The sequence below is a fragment of the Tinamus guttatus genome, unplaced genomic scaffold (assembly GCF_059628265.1).
Source record: "Tinamus guttatus ecotype Peru unplaced genomic scaffold, ASM5962826v1 Tinamus_guttatus_pri_ptg000155l, whole genome shotgun sequence".
NCBI classification, from domain to species: domain Eukaryota; kingdom Metazoa; phylum Chordata; class Aves; order Tinamiformes; family Tinamidae; genus Tinamus; species Tinamus guttatus.
Window position 1 is genome coordinate 6,607,541 of NW_028288689.1, and position 20,706 is coordinate 6,628,246.

Genomic DNA, 20,706 nt, shown 5'->3' on the forward strand with positions numbered 1-20,706 from the left:
AGATAAACATTAACTCTGTTCCTTGGAGCTTTACTAATATCAGTAGCTAAGGACTGACGGTATCCCTTGAAGGAACTGCAGTTGGACTTTTGCAGTAACTCATAAAATGTTGCACTAGCCAAAACTTTGCGTGTGTAAGCCAAAAAAAAAAAAAACACGCAACAAATATATCATTTTCCTCCCCATCTGAAAATAAACTTTTAACAAAATATCTTAACTCAGCTGGAACCACCCAGGAACACCGGGGTTTTGCTCCTGCAATTCCTGCAGGCCAGCAAGGGCTGCCAGCAGCAGGAGCCCCCAGCAGCGGCTGGGAGTTTTGACGTCCAAGGCCATTTAGAAAATATCCCAGCAGCGTTTTCCAGCTCGACATCTACCTACCACGTACACATACAAGCCAGAAAGTAAAAACTAGCCCCCAATTTCTTCTATCCCCTTCCCTCAAAAAGATCCCCCAAAACAGGGCCCTGCGGGCGCCCTTTTCCCCACCGGGAACTAGGCCGAGCACATGGAAAACCCGCTCCCTGCCCCGCCAGGAGTGCGGCCGGAACCGCCGCCCCCTCCGCCGGCTACGCGTTTTTTGGGGTGAAAACCTCGGTACTTGCAGTGGGCAGAGCCCCGAAAGCCGCCTCCCCGCGGCCCCTCGGGCGGCCAAGGCCCCAGCAGGCCCGGGCCGGGCCCGCGCGGCAGAGCCGCCCGCACCCCCTCCAGCGCCCCCCTCCGCGGGCCGCACCTGCGCGAGGCCGCCAGCGGCGGGGTGGCTGGCGGCGCGGGGGAGGCGCGCGGCGGCGCGGCGGGCGCTGAGCAGGGACATGGCGAGGCCGGCGATGGCGGCGGCGGGACGGGCTGCGCGCGGCTCTTCTCGAACCCTCCGCTCACGTGGGCCGCGGCGGGAGCGCTGCGGGCGCGCCGCCGCAGGACCCCCGGCGCGGGCTGCCCGGCGCGCGCCTGACTCTCCGCTCGCCCCTCGGCGGCTCCGACCGCGGAAGAAGCGCGCGAGGGGGCTCCGCGCCGCCCTCCTCAGCTCCTCACGGGGGGCACCCGGCGCAACAGGCACGGAGCGAGGAGGACAGGAGCGGTCAAGGGGCTCCCTGCGCGCCGGCGCGGCGCGGGGCAGCCCAGGTCCTGCGCGCGGCCGCGCGCTCAAGGTCGGCCAGGATAAAGCGCAGGGCGATTGCGGCGCCCTTGCGTCAGGCGGGGCAGTGCAGTGCGCATGCGCCGCCCTGCCGCCACACCGCATGCGCGCGGAGCGAGCGCGCGGCACCGCTACTGCGCGGCACCGCTACTGCGCCTGCGCAGAGGTGGCCGCGCCGCGGCTCCCGCGCTATTGCGCCTGCGCCGCGGCGAGCGCGCCTGCGCAGTGGGCGGGCGCGCGCGGGCGGCCGCGCTGAGGCGGCGGGAGCGCGGCCGGGCGGGACGAGGTGTGGGGGTCGCGGCGTCTCGGGCGCCCCGTCCTCGGCGGCCCCGAAGTCTCCCCCGTGATGGCGCGGTCGGGGTCCCGCGGCGGCGCGAGCTGCCCGAACCGCCCGCGCCCGGCGGAGGCGCCTCCTCGCCGCCAGACAGGGGCAGCAAAGCCGCGCGCTGCCGCTTCCCGGCGCTCCGCCAGGCTAGGCCCTCGCCCAAAGAGGCTCCGTGGAGCCATGAGCGCTGACGGGGCTGCGGTTAAAGCGCAGCCACCCTGAGAGGCGGCTCTGCGGAGTGCGTCCTGCCCGGCTCTTCGGTGTCCCTGTGTGCGAAGTGGGACCTCCTGAGGTTTCCTAGGGAAAACCACCGAGGAGCTGGCAGGGAAGCCACATGCAGGGCTCCCAAATAGCCTGCCTTGTCCTGCTCCTTTACAGATCAGCAGCAAAACACACGTTCAATGCCCTGAACAGCTGAGTGGGAACACAACTAGTTTCCTGTGCAGCTTTGAGCCATTCTGATGTGGTTTTGAGCTCTGTGGGCATCTGTGCTAGAAGGATGTTAGTGGCAAAATGCAAGGAGGGTACATGCACTTTTCAGTGGCAGCAGCATTTTGGAGGCATCTGTCGGTGTTAAGGCAGGCCAGGAGTGCTGGCAGCATGACAAGGCCTGCAGGGAGCTCTGCATTAGCTGCTCCATATTCATTATTTTCTCTTGATGGGGATTTGAGGGCGACTCCTGCTCCGAAGCACACTGGAGTTATCCTAAGTGAGGAAAGCGTCTGGATGCCCTGTCATGAAAAGGCGTGGGAGCCAGCTGTCAGAACTGCATTTCAGTTTACTAGGATAAGCAGTGGCTGGTCACACACTGTGCACCTTCATTTCGCACCCTCAATCAAGGGGCACAACTGGGAGGCCAAGCAGAGTCCAGCAGCACTTGGTGCGCAAGAGAAGGAAGACATTAGAGGCCAAGGGCATCCTCGTGCTTAACAAAGGCCTGGTCAGGGGAAAGTCACCATACAGGGGAGGAGAGAGAGGGAGAGGATAGCAGGGCGGGAATAAAGCTCCCCCTTGCAGGGTGGAGGGATGCAGATGCACATTCCATTTATTGGATATTTGGAAACCACATCTCACCCGTACGTGATCGCAGCTGTTTGTAGTAAGTGTTTGAGGTGCCTCCAGGAGCCGTAATGAGGGCAATCGGCTTGTTACAAATGAAAACATCGAGGGCTCACGCTGTGCATAAGCTGGCACACGAGTCCCAGCAGAGCAGGGCGAAATCCGTCCTCTTGGCCGGGCTCCACGCAGGCCTTTCCGCAGGGCACGCGGGTCCCCCGCGCTGTCCCGGTGACTCAGCACAGGCAGCGGAGGTCTCGTGCAGCATGAGGCCCAGCCGTGCAGCGTCCCCCAGCCCCTTCTCCCCATTGCTGCTCTCCAGGCATCTCCCTGCACATGCCAGGCTGCCTCTGACCACCTGAGTGCCTCCACCCCTCCATCTCTCCGACTTCCCCAGCCCCCTTTGCCTGTTTTTGTATTTCCAGCCTCTGGGATCTCTGTGCTCAAGGGGTAAGCGCTCAGGGAGACCTCCCCCAGGCCCATGAACACCTGAACCTGGTTCCCTTGAAGTACCAGCTACCCACTGCGCCAGCACTTTTATCCTCCCTAGTTTTAGCTGCTCTCTAGGTTTGTATCCGCCAGCCAAGAAGCCTCCCAGGAGAAATGCGCTTCCCATTCCTGATGCAGCTCCAAGGACACAGGACTCTGCAGCAGCGCGCGAGTCCTGAGCTGGTGTCTGGATCTCAAGCATGAGTACTTTTTTTTTTTTTCCTCTTGAAAACTGATCCATACACATTGTTTCCTGTGTTATTTCCTAACTACAACCCCCTGTCTTTGCAGGATGCAGCGCATCGAAGCTCGCACAGCTCCTCCGTGCAGATACACTTGGTTTTGCAGTGGCTTGAACGTGAAGCAGGGAGAAAAAAACCTTCCCTTTTCTCCTTTTCGGGAGAAAAACTCTCCCGAAACACCAGGTTCGGGCTTAGAGAAAAGAAACGCTTATTCTCTGCTACCTCGATGATAAAATGGCATTGAAGGGGAATGAGAAAAATTCACATTCCCAGCTCCCTTCTTTCCAGGAGCACCAGCATATATCTTGAAAGGCTTCAGTGCAGGTTTTTACTGCAGGAAATAAGCAGTAAAACATTTCTGTCCCCCACGCCCCAGGCAGGGGAATGAGAACAAGCATATCCCGATTCCCTCCAGCACTGGCTCCTCATCTGCCCTGCCCTGCCGTGCCTTCCTCCCGCAGCCAAGCCTCACCATCACCCCAGGACATGGAAACACTTGGCACAAGCAGCCAAGCCCTGTTTTCCCCAAGGAGGGGGCACCTGGGGCTTGATCCATGCCTTTATCCAAGTCCCTGTGCACCTGGAAAGACACAGGGAGCTCGCCCAGCCCCGACACCCTCTGCCCCTCGCCTTCCTGAGCAGCAAAGCCCCAAGTTGCAACCTCTGATGGCTGGAGGCCCCTTGGAGCAGCTGCTTTTCTCACCCAGGGACCTGGAGCAGGAGGGATCTGCTGCACCCTGGTACCTGGCCAGGCTGGTTCCACTGCTGGCTACAGCAGCAGCTTCAATTGATTTTGGCAGCTTGCAGCCAGTTACCAGCCCGAAGGCTGCGCACGTGTTTTTGCCCTGCAGGAGAAGCGGGAGCCCCCGGGTGTCATCAGCACCGCGCTGCGCGGCCGCCCCCGCGCTCCCAGTGCCGGCAAGGTCACCGGGGAGCTGCCTCGCACCCGTCTGCCCCGACACCTCCCCAGCTCTGGGCACCCACCTGGGCTCACGAGAGGGGAACATCATTAAAAAAAAAAAAAAAAAAAGGGAGATAAATTCTGCTGTGGAGCCTTTGCCTCGGACCGTGTCTGCTTCCCTGGGGTTGTGCGCAGCGTTTCAGTGTCCTTGGAGAGCCGAGGGACGCGGCAGAGACGCTCCCCAGAGCCGGGAAGCCGAGTCCCGTGGTGGGAGAGATCAAAAAGGACAGCAAAAGGGGTGGGGGGAACGATGAGCTCAACGGCGAGCTTGTTATTTCCCCGGAGTAATCTCGGATGCTTCCTGTTCCCGTCCTTTTTGGAGGGAGCGCATCATTTAGCATATTGATTAAAATGACCTCCACCATTAATCTTTGCAGGGCTTCTTCTCCCATGAGAGCGCGGGCGCTTTCTGCCCCTGCCTCATTCCGGGCGGAGGGAGAGGGACACGGACAATTTTTGAAGTTATCCCATCCAAAGACCTAGTTATTCCGCCTGTTTTTCCCATCACAAACTTGAGCAGGGAGAACGCATAAATTGTGTGTCAGAGCTGTCTTTTCATCTGTCCCGGGAGTTATAGACTGCACACATAAGACAATTCATGTTCCTCTGCATAATGAGGTGAATTTTATAAATCATAAATCTTCACTTAATATGCAGGTGGTGTTTGCTGCCAGGTTTAGGAAAACTGATGCAGTTGCCAAGTTCATGAATGTCATAAATCATTCATGCTAAGGTAGGCTGCAATTGCTCAGTCCTTTGAGACAGAGCAATTTCAAGGTGGTTGTTTAACACGCAAACACGATCCTCATTGATTGTTTATACAAATATATATTTTCATTAAGTATTATTCCTCTCCAATTTTTCTTTTTTTTTGCTTCTACTTCGGGTGCCAACATCTACGCCCCAACAAGTCCCCTGCTAGTGGCTTCTTTCCAGTCGCAAAATTCCTGCAGAAACGCATTTCCAACCGCGTGAAAACCTGGGGATTTGTAATAGAAAGCGCCTCTGAACGCTCAGAAAACAAAGCTGGGATGTCTCAATAAATCCTGGCGCGTGTAATTAAAGGCGAGCGCCTCAATTCTTCGCGGGCTGGTTTTGACCTCACGCAATTTTCCGCAAAACTGCCCTTAATTAAAGGTGCGCTGATCCCAGCGGGGTGTTTCGACCCCGCGCGCGCGAGCAGGTTTCATCCCCGCGAGCCCCGGGGGATGTGGTGGGAAGCCCCCTGGGAAACGGGCTTTCCCCGGAGAGCTGCGGTTGGATGCAGTTAATCCGGAGCAGATCTAAGGAAGGTGGGAAAAGCCAGAAGATTGACTGCTGCTCCCATCTTCCATCACCTTTTGGCATCATAATTAACTCGTCACACATAACTGGGGCTCCGAGCTCTCTCCCTTCTTCCTCCCTGGGATCAGCGCTCAGATTTCTCGCATTCAGCCCTTGTTCAGATAAGGAGATCCCTCTCTTTCCATTATCGTGCTTCCTGGTGCTCCCCGGGTGTCACGGCACACAGGATGGGCTCGGACCTGGGGACACGGCCAGTTTCTGTAAACATTCCTGCCAGTAAGAGGGTTCCCGGGAATGTTAACGAAAGCCGGGCACGAGCAGCAACGAGGAAAACACGTAGCCCCCACACAGCTCCTCGTGCTGCAGCGCATTCTTCTCCTGCTCTCCTTTTACGGATCATTTAAACATCCTATCGAGAGTCCTTAAATCCATGAACGAGCCACCTGATGTGCACAAACAGCTACCTGCAGACCTGGGACCTTCCTGGAAGAGCTTCTTGTCTTTGGCCGCTGGAAGCCTTTGACATGTTTATTGCCCCTCAAAACGCGCTCCTTTTACTCCTTCTTTTGTATAAATGCACCTTTAGTTTTGAGGCAGGCACGAGCCTGGCTGCATCTGCCACACGGAGCATAAATCAGAACTCTCCAGCGGCTTTCTCGGACCACGTTCCCATGCCTAAGGGGACAAGTCACTTCTATTGACTCCTGCAAAAGTTACTCGTACTGCGGTGAGAGAACTGGGCCCCAGAGACTCATCGGCTCTTGATTAAAAGCAAGAGACTAATTGCACCGGCCATGCTGGTGGACACGCTCTCCCTGCGCTGGCTGCTCCCACATCCCATGCCACAGCCAGCAGGGATGGAGCATGGCAGGGGCTTCCAGGGTCTCAGCAGCTCCAGCTGCGATCAGCGTCAAGCCTGTTCTCCATCACTCGGAGACCATCGAGACAAGCAAGAGATGGGGAGATGCCCAGGGATGGAGGGTCCCTCTTAAGGCGGGCTGGGGACACTCACAGGGCAGGCCCTGTCCTCCCTAATCTCAGGAGCATCAGGTTCCTCCTCCAGGTTCCTCCAAGCTCCCTCAAGACAACGCAAGTCCTGCCCCTACGGTCCTGACGTCCACCAAAGCCCAGGCAGCTCCTGGTGACCTTGTTTCCTTGAGGGGAGCGTTTCCAAGCAGGCTGGATCTCCTGCCCAAGCAGGGCTGCTGTTCCCAGGTAAAACCCTGCACCAAGAGCTGCAGGTGACCAAGAAAACAGGACTAGTTAGACCCACTAATTAGGTCGCTGCTGAAACGCTACGACTGCTCCCACAGGGTGGGATACATGAATACATGATGCTGGGAAGTGCCAGGTGTGCGTGTGTCTTCACTGGCTCCAACCACCTGTTTGAAGGGGTCAGTGCCATCCTGCGAGTCCAGAGCACACGAACATCCTCCCCAGAGCGGCATCACCCAGCTCTGGGTCCACATCCTGGAGCTACTGGAGATGGGGACGGAGATGCCACCAGCACGAGGCTCGTGGTCCAATTTGGTATCCAGGAGGAGCTTTGACTCCTTGAGCTACCTGAAGTCACCCATGTTTATTCAGACAGCGAGTTGCTCCCTGTACTGATAGCGACGTCGGTGACGGAGCAACGCGGGTGTTCAGGCTTGGCCGCGGGGACCAGCAGCGCTTGTCTCGCAAGATGTAACGTTGACCAAGGCAAACGTTCCCCTGGGTCAATAAAGTTGGCTATTTTTATCAGCAGACCCTATTAGCAATGCCAGATCGGGCTGTAAGGCGCTGATTTACTGGAGCACTTAAACTGGTGCCTCGCTTTAAATACACAAGCAGATCCGCTGAATTAGCGGCAGGAGGCTGGACATTTGTAACGAACGCACTGAGCAAGGACCTACATCGTTCATCCAAAACCATGTAGTGCCTTCTTGGGAACTTGTCGACAAACCCCTGCTAAAAGGGCACCCCGAGGGACTTGAGTGACCTTGAAGGAAGGAGACAAGAGCTGGCGTGATGAACTCCAAGTCCTGTGGCTCTGCTCCATCAGCTCTGCTCCACACTCTGTGGCTGGAGGGTGCTCCTGTGGCTAGCAGAAAGCTGGAAAAATGAGCCATTCCCATAGGAAACTCCATAGGATTTCCATACACACGTCGAGGATCCATACGTCTCTCTCCCCCATACACGGATGGCCACGCACGGCCCGATCCAAGCGCTGGAGGAGGTCGCTGTGCCTGGGGCCGGTGAACCAGCATAGCTCCGTGTGCCAGAGCGCAAGGGAGGAAGAGGATGCTCAGGACTAATGGCAAAGGCTCCTTTCCCTCGCGCTGTGAGCCCTCAACAGCCCAAATCTGGGAGAGCCAAACATCACGGTTCCCTCAGCCACTGTTATTTGTCCCTGTGTGTATTACTAGTATTTTGTATTAAAATATATGCTGTTAAATTTATGCCTTAATATATATACGTGTGTAATATGGCTGAGTTACAGTTGCTGTGGGAACTATAACTTTCTTTTTTTCCAAGAGGCTGTTATACGTCTTATTATGTTGTATCATCTGGAGGGCGGCTGGAAACGAGATTGCTGCTGTTAATCCTCCGATGTGGAGGCTGATTAAGCCCAGCCATCCTCTCCTCCAATCTATATCTGCACATATACGGTCCCTAAAAATCACAGCATCTAATTAGGCTTCTCGTTTGGGGCAGAAGGCCCAGGTTCAGCAAAATTTCACACAGTGAAGCATTGGTAGGAGGCAGCTGCACGGAGAGAAACGCTGCTCGAGGACGTGGGCATTGCTAGCGCCCGTCCGCCCTCGTTGTGGTGAAACGCGCCGAGAAGCTGCTCGGGGACACGGATGTCTGCAGGAGGCTAAATGGGCTTCTCGACATTTAAATATTTACTCCGTTTCTTTCTAATTTGCTCAACGCGCCCATGGATAAAAGCTTCACTGCACAACGTTTAAGAGGAAGGAAGTAATTTCTAGTGCATTTGGGCTTGAAGGGGCCCACGGAGACCCATCTCCAGGCACCGAGAGACTCCGCGGCTCCAAGTCACAGCAGGGCAAACGCAGGGGCTGCCGGTGCTCTGCCAGCACTCGCACTCCGAGCTCACATGGGACACGGCCAAGACCTGGGCTGGGCCCAGGGGAGGCGCGAGCGCTCCCTGTCCCCAAATCCACCCATCCCATGTCCTTCTGACAGGACCATCGCGTGAGCAATGCCGGAGCAAGGCCAGGCCTCCCCGGAGCCCTGGAACGCACGCCGGGCACGGAGCTGATGGAAAAGCACCACGGGCAAAGGCAGACATTTCCCTTGCACACTCCTGGTATTTTAACATTATTTATGTACTAAACACGCTCAGTTGCGATCGCCTCTGAAGGACATGGCATGAATTTAACACGGGCTCCCTCCCGCCACGCCACGGCGAGCGGCCTGCACGGCTTCTCATTCCCCGAGTTCGGCTCCCTCTCACGCAGCTGCGTTTCCCCAAGCCCAGCACGTTCGCGCTCCCCGCTGCACTGCTCTGCTTTGGGTTCACCTCCCACTCCTCCAACAACTTTATCGGTCACGCTGTGGTCTGTGAGTCGCTTCCAGCCTCACACACCTTCACCCGCCTCCTCTCCGCTTTGCCCAATTCATTTAATTTCCCTCCTGGAGATCGCAGGTGGGATTTGCACCCCCTGCTCCCATGCTGCTCGCCTCAGATGCTGCTGCCTTCCTGCCCGCCCATTCCCCACTGTCCTCTGTCTCCCCCGCTCCTCCCCACGCTGCTTACTATATTTTGGCTTCCTGGTGTTATGCTGGGTTTTATTTTTCTTGGCATCGCCTCTTTGGGGATTTCGCTCGCGTCGTTTCAGCCCCAATTTGCACTGACATCACGACGTTTGTTCCTTCCCTCCCGCCTGGTTTCCCTCGGGAGCTCCCTGCGCAGCTCCCGTTTGCTGCAGCACTCGGCAGCACCGGCCCTCCTTGACCTCGCGCTATCGAGTCCCCCCTGGGCGGCTTGGCCTGGGGGAAGCCAAGGCAGAGCCTCCGTCCCCACATGGAGCCGGAGAAGCCCTGAGGAGCCGTTCTCCACCGCGATGAGCTGGGAAGAGCCGCTCCGGGCTGTGCAATCGCTCCGGTCTCAGGGCTCTTTGCAGCTCTCTCTACGAGTCTTTGCACCTTCTCTCTGCTTCCACTTCCCTGTTATACTGAGCTCAGAACATTTGGACACTTGTAACATCTCCAGAGGGAAGCCCCGTGAGGCAAACAAGCATTACGAAGCACGGGGGAAGGCTGGTGCTCACATCCCAGTGCCCTGCTCCTATGGGCACGCTGCAACTTCTCCCTCTCAAGAGGGTGGCAGCAGCATCACCCTGCAAGACACCCATGTCTCATTGCAGAGCTTCCAAACTGGCCACCTGTGCAAGGAGCTGAAGTAGACGGGAGTGGAAAGGAGCTGCTCGCGGCAGCTCTGCGTGTTCAAGGGGGGAAGCACGTGGGTCTCCTCGCTGAAACATTGCTCAGAGCACCACCAGCCCTGGCGATCCTCACCACAGACCATTTTCTTGCTAGAGAGCTGCCAAGGGGGAGATGCAGGCAGGACTGGGGCCACACCACTGCCTAGGACTCATGGGACACCACATGAGGCCTTGAAACGTTCCAAGGCTGGGGAGAAGCAAACAGAGGTGGGAAGGGCAGAAACTCCTGGTGCTGTCACCCAAGTTGCTCTTCAGAGACTCTTGCAGGGGCTGCACCAGCAAGACCCTCCCATAACCACTACATCTGCGTGGAAATGGGGCACCACGTATAGGATCACGTGGGCACAACTGGGCAGCACAACCTTGACCGCATGTTGATGTGCTGGGCTTGGCTTTGGAGCCAGATCCCACCAGGTGTGAGCCAGCTGCAGAGGGACCCTTCGTGCTGAGCTCCTGACACCCAGAGCAGAGGGCCTCACCAAGACCTCCCTGGCCAAGGTCATCCTCCAGCACCGAACACGGAGCCACCCGCGCATCTGCCAGGCCCAGCCGACAGACTCATCGCAACCAAGATCTCTGGCACTTCTGCTCTTGGCTGGAAACACCAGATTTTCCTCCATCAAAGGAGGGAAGGATGGAGTAGGCATGGAGGCAGCCAACATGGCAAACAACAAGCAGACACCCTACATCCCCAAGACTGCAGTGTGACATATCCGAGCAGAACAGCATGTCACTGCTAGCAGCTTCATCCTTCAGTATCACCAGGCAGGAAAGGGATTGCAGAACAGGGATGAGGGGGAACTGTGCATCCTAACTTCAGCAAGCACATTTGAGGTCTATCTATGTTTTGACAGTGTCTGAGAAGTTGGCACAAAATTTCCATTTGCAGTCTCAAGGGTGTGAGAAAAATCAATCTCTTTAGAGCCCTTTGGAAACCTCAGTTTGATAGGCTTAAATATTTACTGTACTTCTGCACATCAGATCACAAAATTACAGGGGACATTTTCCAAGTCTTGGGGAGGCCATCAGCTGAGGATGCCTCGTCTCCAAAACAGTCTGGGTATGTACAAATGAAAATGATCAGTCATTGTCATCACTTGCAGTTGCAAAACTAAGAGCTGCTTTTGAAAATGGGGAACAAAAACAAGGCAAACATTCTTGCAACTCTGGGGTATTCCTGTTCTTCACGCTCTGGGATAAAGCTAAGAGTGGGGTGGGAAGGCCACATCTGGCAGCTGTGCCCACTGCCTCTTGCTGTAGATACCAGCAATAGAAAGATCCCATCTGAGATGTATTTCTAGGTGCTTTTGGAGGACTAGAAGCAGAGATGGTCTGTCCTGCTTTGTAACTAATGGCATTGGCATCTTGGAGACTTTACAGTGGACAGAGTGAGGATGGGGAATCTTTGGGGTCCATTTCCTCTTCCATTAGTTATAACAGAACATCTGTTTTACCTTTTAGACACTTCTGATGTCACAAGTCTCACTTCAAGGAAACTTCTTAACCAAATCCTCCTAAAAAATCCAGTAAAATACACTGCAAAGGAAGCCTTCATCACTCACAGCCTCTTCTAAAGAGGACAACCTCTTTGCCTGCTCCCATTTCCAATCTCAACCCATATGGGTTTATCCTCCTTTGCATGCCAAGGATAGCTCCAGGAATGCACTTTTTAGCTTTACCTCACACCCCCTTTACGCTGGGGACAGGGGAGCAGAGCAGGGAGCTATGCCCAGCAAGGGGAAGAGCTCCACGAGCCCCCAGCTCTCCACCCAGCTGGGAAAAGAGGAGCAGGAGGAGAAAAGGAGGCACCTGGGGCTCTTCAGCACCAGCTCAGCACCCAGCAGGGCAGAGGCCCCGTCCAGCACAGATGACCCTGCAAGGGGGTAGGATCCAAGGCACTGCCCTCACCCTCCTGGATCAAATCCGGGACAGGATGTTCCCTGCCTCAGAGAGCCTCCCCCAGGCTGGTCCCTCTGCTTTCTGGGACCCTGAAATCTTGCCCACAATTGCTGTGATCTGCTGTGCTTACACCTAAAGCTTGCCAATCGTGAAGCTCATCTCACACATGGAGGCACCTAAAGGACAGAAGAGGATTTTGGCAGCCTTCTTGCACACCTGCCCAGTGTCCCCAGACACCCTGCGTGCCTGGGAGCCGTCCCCAAGCAGGTGAGCACACAGACCCCTGCATTAGCCCAGCCAGAAGCACACAGCTTGGCCTAGGAACCCGTGCTGCCGGGAGTGGCAGGGTCTCATGGGCCAGGAACCTCTGCAGAATCATTTACATGGATGCAAATCATGTAGTGGGAATTTACACCACTTCACCTCAGTATAAATAACCACCAGTGATGGAAGACGGAGAAGAAATATCTCTCAGGGCAACTCGCCTCCCTCTGGGCCCCTTCCAGGGCTCCTGGAAGACGAACACTTCTGATGGTGGCATTTGACTCCAAGTAGTCAATAACAGAGCATCCAGCTCCCAAAAAGCCGGAGAAGCATCTCAGAAAAATCAGGAGGTATAAAACATAATAAATGCCGGGTCTTGTTTACCAGCTTTCTGCACCCTTGGGAGGTCACATTGCCAGACCTTCCCACTCAATTTTAGGAGCTAGCGACATTATGTGCTGTTTTCTCCATGCCAGCTGTGATTTGCACATTTGCTGAGACCCACAGGGCATGTTGCTGCTTTTTGGACCTTAATTTAAGGGAAAGCCACACAAGAAACACCAAACCCGTTGTGTCTTTGGGGGTTTAGCCTGTTGGCAGGAAGGTCCAGCAGCCCCCAGGGGCTCCCGGTGGCCCTGAGGAAACAAGAAACACCCGAACTTTGGAAGCCACAGTACAACCGCATGCAGTGGCAATGCTGCTAATGGTTTGATGGGCATCAATCCAGGTACTGCAGCTGAAATGTTTGAAAGCTGAAGAATAGGAGACAGCCAGGGTATAACCCACGGCGTGACAGGCTTTCCGATACATGCACATACATGCCGGGCAGCAGGCCCAGCAGTGCCAAAAGCAGCACTGGGGAAGCACCTACCAGGTAGCTCACAGCCCTGGGAAGCTCAGTGCCCGTATTCCAAAACCAGCTTATTTATATATATATATTTTAACCTTACATAGTAGAGTCCAGCCTGGCTCTTTCACCAGCACTAAAAATCCAAAGGAGGGGAAGGAGGGAGGTGAAGCGAAGGCAGAGGGTTGCTGGGGGGCCGCCTGTCGCCTCCCTCCACGATCACCACCGCTCTCCTCTGAGGCGGCATGCGCTAACGGAACAAGAGGCAATTAGCGAGCACAAGGTCACAAGCAGCCGCTTTGAGGAAGAATTTTGACTTTAAGTTCTGTGGAGTTACCCAGACAGCTCACGATCCCTGATCAAAGCCAGGAGGCGAGCGCCAGCCCAGGCGGGATCACAGGCTTGGGCTAATGAGGCTCCCCAGGGAGCCCATGGAGACAGCAACTGCTGTAGCCAAACGTGGCTAAGGCGGCAGGAGAAGGGGAGGAAACTGCTTTTTAGCTAATGAAGTTAATACCCTTCCTAAACAATATTTATCTAGGCCATGTCTGGAGCACGCAAGTCCCACAGAAGTCAACAGGGCTTGGAAGTCACTTAAACATGCTGCACAAAGCAGGAGCTGAGCACACGCTCGTGCCTTCCTGGATCAAGTCTTCCCAGGGAAAAACTACATAATCTTGGCTTCAGTTCAAGAAAGCACATGCTTAGCTTGGACATTTCATAGCACTCTGTCATGCCAGGGATCTGGTAACCTCTTTAAGGCTGAAACTCCAAACATTTACACTCTGTCTCTGCAGGAAGGAAATCCGGCCTGCTGGAGTCCCCCTGGGCCTTTTGGAGCCAGCAGGGATGCAGTGACAGCATCGCTACAAGCACAGCTGGATTATCAGGAAGCCATCACAGAGAGCTAAGTTAAACCAGGACAGGAAGATGAATCAGCCTGTGGACTCTGGCTACAAGCTAACACCAACAGACGGCGAAAACCATATTGACCAAGGAGTCCAGACTGTGAAGGATGGGCTCGCTAGACTCCTCCAAGCCTGGCTGCAGATCCAGGTCCGAGTGCCCACCAGCCCCGGTGCCTGCGGCCTCATCAGCACTGCTCCTGCACATGCTGCCTCCATCATGCCCATGGTAAAAGGAGGCTTTAAAACAGAGCAGCTATTGCATTTAGTGACAGTCCCACTGCACCCCAGAGACTGCAGCCCCGATGACAAGGGCACAAAGCAGCTCCTGAACCACCCAAGCTCATCATAGGAAACTGATCAGTGTGGGCTTGTTTTCCTGCTCTAAGCTGTGGTCCTGCAAGAGCTGCAGTTCAGCCATCCCCAAATCAACCCAAGGTCTCACCTGGGGCACAGGGAAGCTGGGGGACTGGAAGCCCCAGCACCAGACACATCCAGACAAAGACCTCCTGAGCCCAACAAGCTCTGCACTAAGGGAAGAGCTCCCAGCAAAGGCAGAAGAAGGAAGATAAAAAAGTGTTTAACCAGGAGTTCATAGGCACAATCCTAACTCCTTTGAAGTCACCAAAGATTTTTTTCCTGCTAAAATTAGCTTAATTAAAGCAGGCAGGTAAAGAGCCCTCCCAGCTCTCCCTCCTCCCAGCCTGCCCATGTAGGCTGCAAACATGCTGCATTATAGATCTGAGGGACTGCTCAGGCTCCGGGAGCAACAGGGCTCCTCCAGACCCGGGCTCACGAGAGCAGGGATAAGGAGGAGCCCCAGGGCTCAGCTCCCACGCAGGAGCAGGGAGACAGCCCCAGAATGCAGCATGCACAAGGCCCATGGACCTTATCACCATCTTACCCAAGCCCTGCACCTCCCCTGCTCCAAGCCCCCTCCTCTCCACAACCCCCTATAAAAGCCCTTGCAGCCCCAGTCCCCTCCCTCTCTAGTCCTTCAGCACCTGGCCTCTCCCAGCACGTGTGTGTTTCTTTAATTGATTTTCTTTCCTGCAGATATTTTAAGCACCTGCTCTAGTCAGATTACTCACTTTTTGATGGAACCAGGCTGCTTCTGTCTTATCTCTCCGTGCTAGAGCCAAGCCAAAGCCGGCAGCACACAGGCCTGCTCCCTAGGAGCTGGATAATGGCTCTGTGTAACTAGAATTAAAGTCAAATTCAGGAAAGTTTCTTTTATCCTTGCTCTGCCCCCGGCTCAAAAGTTTGGGATGCGCCAAGTGCTCTGCCCGTGTCCTGGTTCCTGTGTGCAGCCCTGGAGGTCCCGGCTTGCTGGGTGCTGCCTCTGCCATCCCAGCCCCGTGTTGTGCACAGTGACACGGGGAGGGTCTTGGGCTCCCAAGTCCCCATCTAACAAGGGAAAAATTTGCCTTGTCTCCAGCCCTGGGGAAGTGTGAACCCTCGAGGCTTTTGTTGCTACAGGGATCTTGCTGCAAATCCTCATTTGGGGGCTTTGATTTCTGAATTAGGAGCAAGCATTTTGCAAAATGAAGCAAATGATGCATTAGACGAAACATTTCCTGTTTAAGTAGCTGGAAAAGATGCCACCTAAACAATGAGCGTGACACGAGCAGCACAGGCTTGGTCTGCAGCCCGCAGGGAGGCTCCCGGCCTGAGCTGTGTCCTGGGTCCGTGTGTCAAGCGACGAGGAGGGACAGAGCCTCGATTAGCTGTTGATTAATCCACCGACATGACAAAGAGAAGTACTCAAGTTTTCTGCCCAGGCTGAGAGCAGAAGGGAGCTCTTCTTTGCAAGCCACCATCGCATTTCCCGAGCCTCATTGTATAATATTTAGTCACCCCTTACAAAGAGCCAGAAATAATTCATCCAGCTGTGATTTTGCAACTAAACCAAGCTTCTTTGGTGCTGCTGGCTTTCCCTCGGTTGCTCACATACTGGATCCTCTCCTGCAGACTTGCCTCGAGCAAAAGCTTGATCCATCAGGACTTGTGACCCTGGCTGCCAGGGATAGGGTAGCTCGGACCGGCAGAGCTGGCAGCCGGGTACCACCGTGCGAGGAGTTCAGCAGGATGAACATCCAACGGGGCAGCAGTTCAGCTAATGCTTCCCTGCACTTTCTGCTCCCACAAGAAAGAGCAAGGGTATGAGAAGAGCAGCTTTTCCCATATTGATGTTGGGCCTTTCCAGGAAATGCTCAGAAAATACACTTTTCGAAGCTGACCTGGGAGCTCAGAGAGACTTTAAAATACAAAATAATTGCCGGAAAAGAATCTGAAAATAATGGCTCGTTTTTCTGCATAGTGTTACACCTCACTTCTCCCGATGGAGAGTTCAAGAGCCAGCTCTTTTCCCTCTTTTCATTAACTCCTATGACTATGTGCATTTGAGAAAAGCTTCCATTAGTCACAGTTGCTTTCCTACTCATCCTTCATGCCTTTCAGCTACCAGACCTGGCTAACTGGTACCATTATAAAAGATAATTCATGGAGACAGGTATTTCCTTAAATGCAGCTACGATCTGAGCATCATTACGCCTGCAGAGCATCACCTCTTTCTGAGAAGTCACGACTGGCGTAAATGCAGGAAATAATGATTTGGGACAGAGACCTAATATCAAACCAAATTTCCACTCTGACTCCCACCATCCGCACTTGCCAGTTAAGACAACCAGCCAGGAATGAGCCCTGTCAGCAAGACGACCCTTTCCAATTAACTGGATCATAAAACTGGTGAGAAAGGGGAGCTGCACACTGTGAAAGTCAAGTGTCCCCCAAAACAGCGGGCGCAGTCTCTGCTGCCCTTTCTGGTGCAGACTCTGTGCTGCTCCCGGGCACGTCGCTGCTCCCAGCATGAGGCTCTGAATAACTCTCCTGTTAAGGGTTATACGGTAGCGGTTTCCATATTTGCTTCCTGGGAAGACTAGGTTTTATTGCAAAGCCTGTATTACGGGCAAGAGTCCCTCTGTGAGCACAGGGACGACCTCCCCCTTCACAAGCATGCAAAAGCTCTGAAGGGCTCACAATGAAAATGCATGCTAAGAAAGCCCAGTACCTTCATGGGCAGTTTAGCAGCTGGAAATGAGGGAGAAAAAGACCATCTGAGGAGTGAGCTCTCTGCAAAAGAGCTGCCGGGGAAGCTCTGCTCCAGCGAGGATCGTTTGCCCTAGGTCTGCAAAGCGAACAACACGTTTTCCCTTCCCAGCTCCCCGCCTGCCTGTCCAATTTCAACGCGGAGGCAACTGGACAGAAGAACGGCAGCGCAAAGGCACTTGTCAGTGCTATCGTGCCCGCAAGCCCATGCAGATGCACTCTCTGTAATGAAGCGAGTTGCCCAAAGTTGGCACTGTTTGCAAACAGGATCTCCTGGCAGCAGAGGGATCGTTCTCCGTGTTGTGCAGGCTGTTCCCCTCCGTGCTTGTTTAGCTGGCACCTAAGCCATGGCAAAACTGGCGTCACACCCTCGTGGGCACGGTGCCACCCGAGCAGATGGGCAGCGCTGCGGATAGGCGGGAGAAGCAGCGCGTGCATCAGTTGTCAGAGAGTGTAGGGAGGATTTATGCTGAGGAATGTGGAAACAGCAGCTCACGCGGTGCCTTGAGCGAAGGGGACGGGAACCGGAATGCCCGCGTGGGATTAACACTGCAAAAGCTCCCAGGGCCGCAGCGGGATGACCTGGGTGTGCGGCAGGGCCGGGGGCAGCGATGAGGATGGGGAGCGCTGGGATCCCGGTGCATCGCTGCGCTCCTGGGTCTACGTGAGAGCAGGGTAGAGCAAAATCACTGCAGGAAGCCTGGAGGCCTTTCCAACGCGCTTGGTCCTGCTCAAGCAGCAGCCCTTGGTTCCCAGAGGCCTTCCAGGCACAGGGACCACGAGCATCGTCCCTGCTCCAGCAAACTCGCTATAAACGCTGCGGCGCGACCCGGCGCCGCGCAGAACACGCTCCACGTTGGCCTCCTCGATTACTGCAGCTGTAGCAGCTGGAACTTAGGAGTGACCTTAAAATAATGATAGGGACACACTGTAAAATCCCTATATGAAACAACAATAAAAAATCTTTATTGCTATTACTGAAAGTACTAACAGCAGCACTTTGTTCAAGCTGAGGTTTAAGGCCACGATTTTTAAGCGTGCCTGGGAGACTTATGTGCTGGTTCTCCATGGCCTTTCCACAGAGCGGAGGTGCCCACCTCCATAAGGTTCCTCTGAAAGTACCAGCCCAACATCTTCTGGCCTGCACAGTGTTTTCTCTCCTTCTCCATTTTTTCTGTCACTCTTGACTTGTGCAGTGAAACACATTGGCTCTCTGTTCCCCTGGCGCCAATATTTTACTCCAGCAATTGCAGACCGACTGTTTGCAGTGAAAAGGGGTAAATAAATACTGAGATTTCACAGCCAAATAAAATTTCCCAGCAAACCTGTGACGTGCTGCCTGCACTCTCCCTGTGCTTTGTGCCAGTTTACCCGTGGTGCTGGGCAAGGAGAGATATGGGGACGAGACATGCTCGGTCCTTGTCCTTGCTGACCGTCACTAGCAGAATCACGGAGAGCTGGGAGAGAAGGTGCAGAGGCTTCCGTGGGCGTTTGCACATCAGAGGGAAGCTCTTCGGAGCGCCCTGGAGACGCAACGTCCTTGCTCGTGTGCTGCAAAGTCCGTGTTGCCACCTTGTTGTCGCAGCTGCTCCCTTGCAAGCTAATTTTCATGCTCCGCTCTCGGAGCAATGCCTAGAGATGCCCACGGCTGCACCAGGGATAGCTTTAGATGCAATTACTGCTGCCTGAGGATCTCTCAAAGCCCTGCTCGTCCGCACGCTGCGCAGATGGAAGAGCTGTTATGCTGTCGGTGTAGGGCCTGTGTGTCCCAGTCGCACAGCTACTTGCCCTCCGTACAACCCCGTGGTTTAAGGAAGAGGTTTCCTGTTCCCCGGAGAGCTGTGGCAAAAGGGTTGGGGAGCCCTTAATCGCCTGTAACTGATTTTCCTAGACCACTGCTTTCCTAGACCGCACGCTCCAGCTTCGATCATTGTGTCACATCTCTTTCCCTTCAAATGCTTTTTAATGTTTTTGGAAGAAAAGCCACAAAGTGCCTCAAGCAGAGTGGCCAGGGCTGTCTGCACGTATAAGCAAATAAAGCTAGGTTTGACTCTGAATGTTCATTTCTTCCTCGTATTTCTTGTGTTCCAAGTACTTGCTCGCTCGCTGGTGTGTGTGTTTGTGCCTGTGACGTGGTTCTCCAGGTGTTTCTCACTCCTTGGAGGCCTCCTCACGTATCAGTGATCTTTGGCCAGATCTGCAATAGGTGAAGCCTTCCAGGAGAAACGGCGGGCGCGTTCCCACTTTCAGCAAGCTCTCACCAGGGCGTGTGATGGGGACAGGATAACACAAATGCGTTTGTGCCCTAATTTTGCATTTGTTAACAGCTTGCTGGGGTGACTGCATGACGTGGAGCGCAGCTTGCTGCTGTACAGAAGAGCTCTCCAGACACTGCAGCCCCTGGTCGTTATTCCAGTTCACCTCTGCCTGGTCCATTATGCCGCATCAGACCGTTTTGGCCATGAACGTAAGGCTATGCCTTCAACTTCTAATTTTCATGCACTCTTACACCAGGGAATGGAGAAACAGATGGAGTCCAAAAGCCTGGACACTGGTCAAGGACTCTGCATGGCTCTTTTGGTCTCCCTCACAGTTTTGTTTTGTTTTTTATTTTTTTTTGGTTTCATGATAGTTGGGAGCTCAGCTTGGGTCATAATCCCATAATCCAGTAATCCATCTGCCAAGAAAGCCCCACAAAGATGTCAAAGCACATGGGAATGAGGAGCTGGAAGAGCCAAGTGCAAAGACAAGAGACCCGGCTTTGGGGTGGATGTAATCAATGACCTTCTGAAAGCACTGAGCTTCTCTAATATCTAGATTAAAACATTACTGGAATTGTCCCATCACGCTCGTAGAGAAAGAACATACACTGTAGCCAGATGCTCTCAAGACTGTAGATCCAATATACCATGACAAAAATAATATAACCTGGGGATTATCGCTTCTTCTAGGAAATCAGCAGCACTTGCTCTGTTAAAACAATTACTGCTGAGTGTTCTCAAAATCCTGCTATTACCGTGCTTTTTAAGACATATTGGCCAAAATCCCTTTAATAACACTGATGTAGGCAAGAGCTGAAGAGCTCAGCCCGGTATTTGCTTCTGAACACTGTGTTGGAATTGATCCCTGCACAGTTTTGGTCGGGTTTCTCTTGCCCGCCAGCAAAGGAGACCTGTTCTGCGGAGCCTTAATGCTCAGGCATTTGGCTGAGCAGGCTTGCAGGTTGTCTACGGCTTTTTGTGTCCTCATGGAAAGCCTGAGGAGAGGAACCGATCATTTTTCTTGAAATGCTTATTAAAAATGTGAAATGTGTGATGATCGTCTGCCAACGGTCCAATTACTGTTTCTGCTGCAACACAAGAGGATGGCTGGAGCGTCTTCCAGCCAGGCATGGAGCATGTCAGAGAAGTGCTAATTCTCCTACTTCCGCAGGGGCAGTTTCTCATTGAGGATTAGCAGCACTGGATGGGCTTGTTCTCCTCTGGCCTGACCATGTGTGCAACTGGCACAAGAACTTGTCAGATGCTTGGATGCTGAATAAATGAGCAAATTCAGACTGGAAAAGGACGGACTTTTAGCCCTTGAAGCCCTTATTAGATGTTCTGTGAGCTTGGGCTGCTTTTCCTTGCTGAGGAAGCAGTATCTGAGGTTACGGTGCTCGTCACCCAACGCTGCAGCTCAGGGTGCTGCTGCTGGGCTGGATTAGGGCACTGGTTTCCCAGCTGAGTGTCCACTCT